A 13,957-nucleotide genomic window follows, 5' to 3' on the forward strand; every position below is an offset into this window, starting at 1 on the left:
TGGCCTTATGGGCCGCTGCAATCATCACATGGAAAGTCGTTCAGATACGTTACTCCTTCCCCTGTCTAACTAGAGAACAAGAATGCTCTCTTGATGAATGGTGGATTGATTTTGTCTCCCTTTAAAGTGAGAAAGTTGAGTGTTCATGAGTAGGATAATCACATTGTAATCTGGCCAGAGCTATCAACTTGGAGGAAGGGACTGGAATTAATCAGCGTTTGTACAGAAATGGAGGCGGTCAGAAATCAAAGTTCTTCCTGGCTGATAGAAAATGAGAAGAGAGGAGTGGAAGCGAGGAGAGGAGAGGGGGGAACAGAAAGGAAAGGAGATTAGAGGAGAGGAGAAGTGGCACATTAACACGAGAGTTGAGAGAGACTTAATTAGAAAGTAGGCCTATGCTTGCTGTATGTGGGAGACACTCCACTTCAGAACCAGCAGCCAGGTAACACAAACACATGGACACATCATGTATGTATTGATTTTGTTTGACTATTGATGTGTCATACAATCCTATATGGGAGTGGCTACAAAGTGGCATGACTTGAAAATAAAACATAAATTATTTTAATCATCCTGTACCTGACAACCTACTCGCAGACACTTATTGCATCTGACATTTCTCTGACTAAAACATCTGGAGGTTATAATATTAAATGAGACAATATATTCTACTTATTTCCATTACCTTCTACTGGTTTTGATTATCTACAGTGAGGATGAATTAAGGCGCCAGGACTGAGCTGGGGGTGTTAGGTAGTCTGGAGACAGTATTCACTGAATTTGATTATGAATTCCTTTTCTCGTCATCTCTGCCAGATATGCTCCCATAAATGATTTGTTGTCATAACACAAACCAGAATCATTTATTCATATGGCCTGTAATTATCAGGAGCTTTCCAATCCATTACTCAATGTACATATTGATTCCCATACTGCTTACATTAACCAATTTGAATGATGTTTGATATGTTTTCCTGCAGAAATGGATCAGTTTCATTGTGGAACAACATGTTAGATCAGTCCCAAGTCTCAATTGTTATGGAGAAGGTGGCTTGGATATGTTGTGCTCGACAGTATAATGAAGACTTAGTTATGATGACCAGATACAAAATCCCACAGTTATCTGTAAATAACCATTCCAAAGGAATGTAAAGTGCTCAGTTATCTGTCATTACATAAACAAGAATCTACACAATTTTTCTATTCATTATACTATGGATAATGAGAAGGATGGGAAGGATGACGTTTTGATGAAAAGGAGATACATACATGTACATGTACAGTACATTGTATGGTATAAAAAAGGGGCTTAATCTGGCTTTTTGGGGTTCCTGAAAAACGATCCTGAATCGGTATAGTTTTGTTCTATTCATCAGCCATTGTATGTCATTTATCGTTCCTGTTATGACCTCATTTCAACAGCCTTGTCTGTGTCTCTGTGGACACACTATGAGACAAGAGATGTCTGAAAAGGATGTACTGATACCAGAACATCTGTCCAGTTTTCTGTGAGATATTCTGGGTTTTGAACAGTCAAACGCCAAGGGGCTCTATAGTTACCGTCAAGAGAGTTGATACTCAGCGCTAGATACTATAAATGTAATCCTGAGAAACCATATCCTTTTATAGGTCCTGTTATTTATCAGGCCTCTTTGATCAGATCCTTCATGCAAAGATAACATCTCATTTTCAATTTTCAATGTCCTACCGAGTTATTTGTATTTATATACATATGTGTATATTTATGCATATATGACCCACTGCATATGAGTGAGTAGGTGTAACAGCATATTTTACTGTAGATCTTGTTCCCCACTATGATTTTCAAAGTAAATTTACTGTAAATTCACAGTGATGCCCCATGGTCCTATTTTGACTATTTATTTGTCAAATTCAGTTATGAAATAGCTGTATTTTTTGTACTACTCAAATATAGATATGAAAGACATATAAACTATGTTTTTGTTGGATAATATACAAACTACCATGGTGTTGCTATGAATTTGTCTTCTTTACTGTTATGGGGGAATTGACTTGGTTTTATTTATTTGTCGTTGGAGAATATTGATTTTCCATCTTGCAGTATATCATCTCTGTTCTATATTGAACTTTCTTACGTGGCAATAAAAGATTAATACAAACTTCTGTAAACAACTTCCTCTGCCCCATTGATTATGTTTCCTTGTGTGCCACATAAGATGTAATGTATCTCCCTACTTCTCCTTGCTGTTTTATGCCTTTTCTTAATCTTAAATGTTATATTTTCTCTTCTCCTTGCTTTACCTCTCCTCTCCCCTCTCCATTGCTCTGCTCTTCTCTCCGCCACTCTTCTCTTGTCCCCTGCCAGCCCGATTACCAGTAAATTAATGTGTCCTTGGAATTAAAACAGCTCATCTCTGCCAGATGCAATCAAACGCTCTGTTTGGTTATAAACATTGTTTTTACCTTCAAATGAACCTGCGCCTCATGTGAAAACAAAGGTGGTGCGTCCTCACCTCTAGAAGGGCTGGATATCTAGGCTGAACGCACACTAATTATATTCTTTTGCGCCAACCCTATTGGCCGGGAGATGCATTTCACCTGGAACAAAGGAGACCTGCTCAGACTCTATTGACCTCATATCCTGTTTGTCAGAGCCAAACTGCAAACCAGTAACAATGTAAACAATCTGGGGCTGATTTGACAATCACTCAGTAATCTAAAACTAGAATTAGCTACAGTGGTACTATACAGTGGCATTGTAGTATTCAGTAGTACTGTCATGATAAATGTCTCACTGCAATTTAATGTCTCACTGTTTGTTCTGCTATTCTAGCCCCATAGGCTGGTGTTTACTGCCATTACTGCTTTTGTGCTTTTTTGCTTTTTTGCTATTCTATAATATATCTTTTAGAATTATTTTGTTATTCTTTCTCTTTTATGCCACTACATTTTTTTTGCCATGTCACAAGAATGTCATTGTCCAGAATGATCTTGTGTTATACTGTACACATGGTTATACATCTCTTTGAATTTCTCCACTTTCTCTATTCCTTGTATTTATTGATTCCTCTGCTGGAGATTGTCGTATTTGCCTACATAAACACCTCCTCATCTTGACAATCACAGTAAGAAAATGATATTTCGTTCATCTCTTCACCTTCTAACCTTCTACACATGAAAACACTGTGTGTGTGTGTGTGTGTGTGTGTGTGTGTGTGGCTGAGTGTGTGTGTTCAGCAGGATGGAATTTGAGTAATTACATTTGAGCCCTGCCCTCAGCGACCTATTTCCTGAGAGGGTGGACAAGGAGAGAGACCCACTGATGGACCATCTGGTGTCCAGGTGCACCACAAACGCATAGACACACACACATTTACACACACTCACAAACACACACATTGCCTACTTGTACACACAGACTGTACACCCACAAACACACACACACACACAACATACTCTGTTCTCTAGTCTTGCGCAAACTTCTGAGACACATTATTTTTATTACAGCAAATCTTTACCACCAAGCTGCCAACCTTTCCTGCCTTGCAGAAACTCTCTGAGGACATGTTGAATATATTACTGGGCTGGCTGGGAGAGAGGTCCTTGGGTGGCAGCCACTGCTGTGCCCCTGCATGGTCTCTGCTGTGACACAGTGACAGCACCATTTACTTACTCTCTCTCTCTCTCTCTCTCTCTCTCTCTCTCTCTCTCTCTCTCTCTCTCTCTCTCTCTCTCTCTCTCTCTCTCTCTCTCTCTCTCTCTCTCTCTCTCTTTCTCTCTCTCTCTCTCTCTCTCTCTCTCTCTCTCTCTCACACACACACACACACACACACACACTACGGTGACAGAAGCATTTATTCAGGCTCTCCAGACAAGGCTACCCAGGTGCCCGCTGGGCTAACCCTGTCAGGGAGCGCCCGGCACTCGACACGTATGAGGAGACACTCATGGCCACACTGCGCACCCTTGCCACGCACATTATTCTTCATGTCATTCTTCATTCTCCAGGAGGGAGACATGCAGGAGTCTGGCAAACAAGCTACTTAGGATCGAAAGTAAAGGATGTGTTAAGACAGTTAAGTTCTGAAAAGGCCGTTGTCATTATGTGAACACAAAGTCATAGGTCCGTCTTAGTTTCAAGGTAATGCTGGTCAGAGTGTAAAGTTAGATCTGGTGTAGTGTTGGTCAGTGTGTGGGGTTAGAGCTGGTGTAGAACTGGTGGTCAGTCTTATGGGTTTGTAAGCCAGAAGGAAGGCAAGACCCAACAATGCCTGGATGAAAGGCAGCCGTTGCCAAGGTGACAGAACTTGTGCCGCCTGCGAAGATTTCTCTTGTATTGTTTCCAAGGCAACAACTGTAGGTAGTAAGGGGGGGGGGGCAGAGAAAGATCGAAAGAAATACAAAAGAGAAAGAGCAAAAAAGGAAGTAATGAAATATATACAAGGAACGGAGATAAAGAAAGAGAGAGTGTGTGAGTGAGAAAAGAGAGAGAGAGAGAGAGAGAGAGAGAGAGAGAGAGAGAGAGAGAGAGAGAGAGGATAGAGGGAGAGAGACGAACAATTTTGTGGTAGTAATGGAGCTATCAGCAATGTGTTTCATTTTTCCCACATGTCAGTGTTGTTTATATCCAATGCTTCTTTGCGTGGGCGTCGTTTTACGATATACAGTAAATCCCACAAACAAAGTTACTCAGCAGATTCTATTGAGTCAGGTGCAATCATATATCTCAGACACAGAAGCTGCCAGAACACCCTCGCTCTGTTCAACAGAAGCTGTCCTCTGATGGTTTAATACAATCTATTTCTCTCTTGGAGGAGGAAACATATTTACTTTCTCGCCTGATTATAATACTGTGCAATATATCCAATGTGTAGCTCATAGATCTGAGTCAAATGTATAGATTAACTAGAGAGGGTACAATTTCTGGGGAAATTGTAGGGTGTGCTTGCTTGCGTCGGTTGCACAGGGGTCCGTTTTTGAATGACATTTTTACAACTGATTTCTGTATATTTTATATGAAAATGCATACTTATTATTTATAAAGATTAACCCTCGTGCTGCCTTCGGGTCACATGACCCAAAGGTTCATAATGAACCATCGTTGTGTTTACCCAATTTTACCCAATACAAAAACAAATAAAAATAATTTTATTTTAACATTTGCAATGTGGGGGGTCTGAGACAGCCCAACGGTTAAAAGAAAATGCTTCACTTTGTTTTTGTATGCGGTAAAGATGTCGCAATACGACGGTGGGTCACAATGACTGATGGGTCAGAATGACCCGAAGATAACACAAGGGTTAAATAGATTTAAAGGATTTTTTTTTTTTTTTGCTGCTCATTTACAACTGAAAATACGAGTGAAGTGTAGAATGAAATAGATGTCTTCTAATTTCCCCTGCAAGAGGCAGCCTCATCGTTGAATCAAAACGAATACATTTGGCAGACCGGTGTAAAAATTGACCTAATCTCTATGACTTAAACGTCATTTTAAGTTTTTCCCTTCTCGTGATATTTTCAGGCATGTAGCCTACTCATTGCATTCATTCATGAATAAAGAACCCCCTTTAAAGATTATTCTACGACGTTACCCGGCAGTAGAAGATGGAATCGCTATTCAAACAGTACCATCTGCTAACTGAATATGCCCCCAAAATAAGCTTGACATTTATTTAGTGGAAAATCGCTCATTCATAAAAAGGTCACTGGTAGCGATCATTGTCAGTAACAACGAAAAATGCGATATAGCCCTGTGTGGAGAAGCTTCCCCGGTAAATTCTACTACTACTGTACAGTACAGTACTAGACTACTGCTGTGTTCGTCTTGGTAGCGATTGCGTTGGTTGAATTCGATTTAACGTTCCGTTGTACGGTTTAGGCTGAAATTAATTATTTTCATGAACAGATTGACAAAGTTTAGGCTGTGGCAATGAAGTTCAAGTTAGTAGTCAGATAGTTTCACCTATTGAAAGACTTTTGATTTAAGTAAGGGGAGTGCCGAACATGTTCTGTCGCCGTTTGACTTCCTACAGCTGTGTAGATGTTTTTGTAGTGTGTCTCGCGTAGGCTACAGCGTTGCAGTGAGCAACACTGGTTTGAAACCACAGGTAATGATAATTTCACCAACAAATCGTTTACTTGTAATGTCATAATAAATACTACAACAAAAATGTATTTGTGAGAAATTTTTATTTTAACGATTGAAAACAGATGCATCATAGACCACTGTAGTGTGTGTTGCCCGGGCAACAGAGGCTAATGTCATGCTAATGCTTCAGTGAAATAGTAGACTACCGTTTCCGAAAGTAGATGTGGACCTACTTCCTTAACCCGTTAAGGAGTAGCGTCACACATATGTGATCGTTCGAAAGCAGGCCCCACAGAATACCGTCACACGTGTGATTCTGAACATTCCAACCGACTATTTTCTGATAGACAAAAACTATATGACAAACGCTATAGTATGGCTTCAAAATTTACAATTAGGAGGCTAACAAGTAACACTAGCAGGTAGTAGCATTGCTACGAGTATTATGCTAGGTAACGGAAGCTAACTAAAACTAGCTAGCTTCCGTTTTGGAAAAATAACTGGTGGAAGCGTCGGTAATATTTAGAACTCACTCCTTAAAAGGTTAATAATATCACCTAATATTGTACATTTCACAATTGTGTTTCACATCACAAAGTAAAACTAGAGAGGGTACAATTTCTGGGGAAATTGTAGGGTGTGCTTGCTTGCGTCGGTTGCACAGGGGTCCGTTTTTGGATGACATTTTTACAACTGATATTTCTGTATATTTTATATAAAAATGCATACTTATTATTCATAAAGATTACATAGATTTAAAAGATTTTTTTTGCTGCTCATTTACAACTGAAAATACGAGTGAAGTGTAGAATGAAATAGATGTCTTCTCATTTCCCCTGCAAGAGGCAGCCTCATCGTTGAATCAAAACAAATACATTTGGCAGACCGGTGTAAAAATTGACCTAATCTCTATGACTTAAACGTCCTTTTAAGTTTTTCTCTTCTAGTGATATTTTAAGGCATTTAGCCTACTCATATTGCATTCATTCATGAATAAAGAACCCCCTTTGAAGATTATTCTACGACGTTACCGGCAGTAGAAGATGGAATCGCGATTCAAACAGTACCATCTGCTAACTGAAAATATGCCCCCAAAAACGTAAATAAGCTTGACATTTATTTAGTGGAAAATCGCTTTCATAAAAAGCTCACTGGTAGCGATCATTGTCAGTAACAACGCCAAGTGCGATATAGCCCTGTGTGGAGAAGCTGCCCCGGTAAATTGTACAGTACAGTACACTACTGCTGTGTTCGTCTTGGTAGCGATTGCGTTGGTTGAATTCGATTTAACGTTCCGTTGTACGGTTTAGCCTGAAATTAATTATTTTCATGAACAGATTGACAAAGTTTAGGCTGTGGCAATGAAGTTAAGGTTAGTAGTTAGATATACTTTTGATTTAAGTAAGGGGAGTGCCGAACATGTTCTGTCGCCGTTTGACTTCCTACAGCTGTGTAGATGTTTTTGTAGTGTCTCGCGTAGGCTACAGCGTTGCAGTGAGCAACACTGGTTTGAAACCACAGGTAATGATAATTTCACCCACAAATCGTTTACTTGTAATGTAATGTCATAATAAATCCTACAACGAAAATGTATTTGTGAGGAATGTTTATTTTAACGATTGAAAACAGATGCATCATAGACTACTGTAGTATGTGTTGCCCGGCCAACAGAGGCTAATGTCATGATGCTAATACTTCAGTGACATATAATAGTAGACTACTGTTTCCGAAAGTAGATGTATTTCCTTAATAAAATCAGCTTATATTGTACATTACACGTCACAATTGTGTGTCATATCACAAAGTAAAATTAGTAAATAGTTATCACCCTGGCCTCTTTGCTTGTGGCGTTTCTGCAGCTCCCTTGCAGTAAAGCAGTTAGCTTAGCTATCTCCCAGAAGTTAACGAGCTGCTAAACTAATGTTCTGCTAGAGGTAGTCACGCGAGTTTTCGTGACGTTAGTGACGTAAGTAGCGTCATTGACTGTGGCTAGCCACCGTTAGCTTCACTTTTCGCCACAAAAACATAATTTCCACTTAAACCATGCAACGGAACGTAAATCCCAATAGAAGCAACTCAATCGCTACCAAGACGAAACTTTTGACACCTAGGTTGTCTATGTAGGCCAAATATTGACTGAGTTTTAGGGGGGCAAAAAGAAATAATAATAATATATATGTGAGAGAACAAAGGTTGTGCCCTTGCCGAAGGCAAAGCACACCCAATTAGTAAATAGTTATCACCCTGGCCTCTTTGCTTGTGGCGTTTCTGCAGCTGCCTTGCAGTAAAGCTATAGTTAGCCTAGCTATCCCCCAAGTTAACAGATGCGAAACGAATGTTCTGCTACAGGTAGTCACGCGTGTTTTCGTGACGTTAGTGACGTAGTGACGTTAGTAACGTCAGTGACTGTGGCTAGCAAATTAGCCACCGTTAGCTTCACTTTTCGCCACAAAAACTTAACTTCAGCCTAAACCATGCAACGGAACGTAAATAAAAATACAAGCAACTCAATCGCTACCAAGACGAAACTTTTGACACCTAGGTTGTCTATGTAGGCCAAATATTGACAAAGATTTAGGGGGGCAAAAATAAATAATAATAATAAATATATATGTGAGAGAACAAAGGTTGTGCTCTCGCCGAAGGCTTGAGCACACCCAATTACTTGAAAGTATTTGAAAGTGACAAAGTTATATTTGATTTGTCTCACAGATGTCTCTTATAGGACAGATCCATTGGTTCCTTGTACTGGGTAAAATACATCTATCCCACCCAACTATAGTGTTATGAGGTCTGGTAATACATTTATTATGTCTGAGAAGAAAATGTCCTCTAATGTTTAATGAACTGTACTGTTGTACTGTGTATTTTTTATCTTCAAATCTTCTAGACGTCTTTCAGATTACGTGTAACACCTGCTATATGGATATGGGTCTTAAAATAATTTCAGTTGTTTCAAAAGATTTTGAACCCTTACAGTGTGGTAATTGATTAAACCAAGCAATAATTAAGTTGAGCGTTTCCTCTGAATGTGGTTGGAGCAAACCAATGGTTCTGTTGAAGGGCTCCTTTCCGGCAATACAGTAATTAATAATTTAATCACCAGATTTATAATGAAAGTTTTGTTTAAGGCCAAAGATCTTTAACTTGACACTTGACACTTCGAATAGACATGTCTATGTGTCTTTTGAGTCTATATCATCCAAGTGTAAGTGTTTTTCAGGAAATGAGAGAAAGAGAGAGATTGTATGTTATGTCTGTAGAGATGGATTTAAGCTCCAGGGTGTGCCATCCAATAACTTAATAGACCCCACCTAGCTCAAGAGACAGAGGAAAAGTACTCATAAGAACAAAGCTTAGGACTCGATGGAAACTTTCAGAAAATCCCCTGGGTGCTGTATTTGTTTAGCATCTCACTCACCCACTATCTCTCTCACTCACTTTTTCTCACTATCTCTCTCTCTCTCTCTCCACATCAGGCTGTGTTCACAAGGAAATTAGATCTTCATCTTAATTGAAATTCAGAGTGAGTCTTTGGAAATTTAAATGCCAGGTAAGACCTGTTATCTCCACTAAGCCCTGGGAGATGTAGATATGTGATGGAGGGCAGACTACAGAGGGGGCCCTCTTCCCCCTAAACCCCCAGGATCAGACACTCAGGGCAGCCCACTCCTTTAACTGTGACTTCTCAAGGGTTAATAGGTCCATAGGCTAAATGTACAGCCCCTTCTCTTTTTCGACACACCGATATGTGCATGCGTGCATGTTCATATGTGTGTGTGTGTGTGTGTGTGTCTAAAGCGGAGGCTCATCCGGGAGATAAAGAGATAATCAAGAGTCATCCCACTGAGACTCAGCGCTTAATGGAGAAGACAATTCGAAACGCATGCATCTACACACACATACACGCAGGAGCAAACGCGCGCGCACACACACATCACCAATCACCCTGAAGCTGTATATTAGACATCTGTGCAACAATGTGAGGTTCCCTCACTCTCTCTCTTTCTCTTTTTTCCTCTGTTTACCCCTCTCTAAGTTACAGGCAGGAAACAAACCGCAAATGTATCTCACATGCACATTTATCTTTAAGCAGATAACCACCCCAGTACATTATTTCAAGGGCACTATAATGGGTAGGGGCTAATACTCCTCTGTGTGGCATTGGAGCGCCGACTTATTAAATGTATGCCAAAGGCTGTACAATGTTGCCGTGGTAATACAGAGCAATCTCACACATGCAGTCTGCCTCCTCTTCTGCAGAATATTTTAACATCCAATTTAAAGTTGTAACTCATAGAAAGACAAAACAGATACATTTCTTCAGGTGCAGAGAGGAAGAGAGGAAGATAAAACAAAAAAGTTTACTGCAGTCTAACTACTGAATTCAATTAACCCAGATGTTAGGATAAGCTTGTAATGTGCTCTAATAATAATGCAATGGGCATGTAATAATAGTAATATACTGTAGTTATGTAATGGAATCTACTACAGCCTTTAGGCCCAGACACAAAGCCATAACTAAAACAATGCTGTCTCAGAGAAAGGGGGGGGACAAATAAATATTGAGGACCAAGACTGGTCAGAACATACATTTATATGCCAGTAGCGTCGCAGCTGATACACATACACAGTTGGAGACATATTTTCAGGAGTCAAATCTCGAACGAGGATGTAAAACTCAAATTCCTCTCCCGACCTGTTTTAATAGGATTTATGGTAGCCTGGGGGGTGAAGTTGGGACTCCATGATAATGAGCTCCAAAATACTACTCTCTCCCTGCCCGTCTGCTCCCTAGTTTAAACACTCAATCAGATAGACCAACTAACCCGATATTAAGGGAACAGAGACGAGCACTTAATTGAAGCGGTTATATAAGAGAGAAATCAAATGGTAGTTAAAGTAGCAGTGTCATTTAAGGATGTCCATTGCCGCGTAATTTTTAACACGTTTTGCTTCACTCATTGTTCCCGTTGGCCGCTACCTTGGCTGTTAGGTCCCATGGGGAGTTGGAAACAAATCAGCATCATTATGCGATATCATTACCGTCGTTATCGTTCCTTGTTTCACAGCACAGACGCACGTGCGCGCACACAGCAGTGCTCCCTGTGGAGTCTGGGCCAGGTTCCAGTACTCTGGCAGTAGTGGTTGATGGGGAGACTTAAAGGACAGAGAGTTGTGTAGTCCTCCACAACTAGTCTCACAAACTCTCATTACTTGTTGTGGGATACAATGTATGACGTGTATGGATGAAGAGTCCACGGACCTAAGGGACCTGAGGGACACGGACCTGAGGCCATACTGCTGATCTGGGCGCCCAGATCAGCAGTATGGCCTCAGGTCCGTGTCTAGTTCAGAGTTTAGGATAAATATTGTCCGATGGATATATACGGAAAGCACTTCACCCAAACTTACACGTGTCGATTGATTAACTGATTAAAAAAACCTAATGAACATTTTTATAACAATGTTATTAACACAACTCTCTCCAGTTGCTATGCTTGCCCTCAGTTTGATCGCACTGAGCCGGTGTAATCTGCAGCTCGTCACAGATTCATGATGTAGCTCTGCCAAATTATGCCGACATCACTCAGAAGGAGTAAAATAGAGGATTATCGCGCTTCTTTCCACACTGTTTCCGTCTAACACATGATGGCTAATAAGGACAGGATTACGCCTTTCGTTATTAGTGGCAATATTCCAGCTCTTTATGCACTTTACATGCTGTTACTCTATAAATGGCCGTAAATCTTCTCGAGCGTTCCGGCTTTGCATCGTAACTGTTGTAGCTGCAAAGTGACAGATGATTATTTTATTTTTCAGTACACTGCTTCTTAAACAAATTAACGAATTACAAGCAGTTTGGCTCTGGACTGTGAAAACAACAACTACATTGATGAATCCTCTCAAGAATTGTATGCAGAGTGGCACACCATAATACAAACTATATTTCTAGTCACTGTACAGTACTTTGACCAAAATACTACAGTCATGTAGGCTATTACACATTGGAACACAAATGTACCAGCACATAAGTCACATACACACACACACACGATAACGCTTTTAACACTTTCTCACCAGAGCGCTTCATCACTGATGCCACTGATAAAGTTTGTAAATGACTCATCACTCACATGTGTGTGAGATCTATGTGACTATAAAGTAGATATGAGGCTTGTGAGACTAGCTCATAAACAACCGAGCTGGTAGATGTGTGTAACAAAAGGCCGTTTGAATGGCCGTCTGAATGGCCGTCTGCTCGGTATAAAATCAATCCACATCGTCCCTGTGTGGCTGTCTGTCCGGGAGGGTAAATGACTTTTTCATCCCAAACGACAAAGGAGTGGTTAACAGAGGGAGGATTATCTCCAGATTTTACTGTTAAAATGTGCTTTACACACACATTCTTGGAAGCATTCATGCCAGCGCACACACACGCACACACGGGGGCTCTCAGCAGGGTGATATAAATTCTGTGTGTAATTGTGCCAGTAGTGTCAATCCACAGCGGAGCCCGAACATCATGGTCCACAGGGACCAAACGGCCTTCCTGGAGCATTAAAGACAGACATAGAAGCCCAGCTAGCCAGCGTTGTACATATGAACGTTACATAACGTGAACCCAGATGGTGCTATATGTGTGCATCCAACAGGGTTGAACTCAGTCAGATGAATCTGATCACGAGTTGTCATCTGGAGAAGACGCTGGAAGGTACAGGACGTACTTGGATTGCATTAGACACCCTGTTCGCACACAGCTAGGCACGTGCCTGTCTGTGGTAAGTATTGGTGAGCAGTTGTGCTGTGTGTGTTAAGTCTGCATGCTGGACGACCAGTGTAGTACTTATAAGGGTTGTTGGGTTAACGTGGCACAAATAACAGAATGATGGAGAGCGGAACATGAAACCACTGGGCTTACATAATATCTTAAGGACTCTCATGTTTGAATATTGAGTAAAGAGTCCCTTGAGGCCAAACATAAACCATTCATATGCTGTAAATTAGTCACAGTTATTCAACAGGCAGAAATCACCAGCAAAAAGCACTGTTTGTCTTTCTGCTCAAGTTGCTTTGCCTATGGGGGAAATGCAATAGCCAACCAAAAGCAAACGCAAACAATACCTGTAATTTAGTGAGAGACAGAGAGAGGTTGGGGAAATGAGTGTCTTGTTCATGCTGCGCTGCAAGTCATACCATTCCCATCTATCTGCATCGCCTACAGTATGTATAAACAGATATGTTTATTTAAAGCCCATAAAGGGACCAAGTCTTTCAGTTGTACACCCCCTGGCAGCCATAAAGCACCATGGGATACAAAATGTGTATACAGTATTTAGGAAAGTCAATCACGCATTCCTGAAATGGTAATTTAGGCTTGAGGACACACATATAAAAACGTACAACCTCCTCCTATAGGTAGCTATAATCTTTGTCAATCAATCGTTTTTTCACTTTACCCGTAACACAGTCAAGAACTTGAAAGTTACGTATTGAGTGTCCATACACTAAGGAAGTATTGAAGTGTCCAAAGTACAGCATGTAGTACCTCTAGTGTATTATACTGTAGCATGCCTCGGTAATTAAAGACATTGAAGTTTACTACTAATGAGATTGCAAAAAAAAAAGTTGCCTTCTGTATTATTGAACTCAGTCATCATACATTCTTTACCATGCAGATGACCTCAGTGGAGAGCGATGTCAGCTGTGCCTGATCAAAGCCCCCAGCCTTAATGGAGACCAATGATTGAAGTCTGCTTACCCACTGGGGGACTTGCTGTGCTGCAGAGTGTACCAGGAGGCTGACAGTAACATACCATACGTACCCATACCAGCTGTCTGCTTGCACGTGGTTGCATCACACGTGTTTGGTCGACTCCGGTCTCA

This window comes from Osmerus eperlanus, chromosome 12 (assembly GCF_963692335.1).
Source record: "Osmerus eperlanus chromosome 12, fOsmEpe2.1, whole genome shotgun sequence".
NCBI lineage: Eukaryota > Metazoa > Chordata > Actinopteri > Osmeriformes > Osmeridae > Osmerus > Osmerus eperlanus.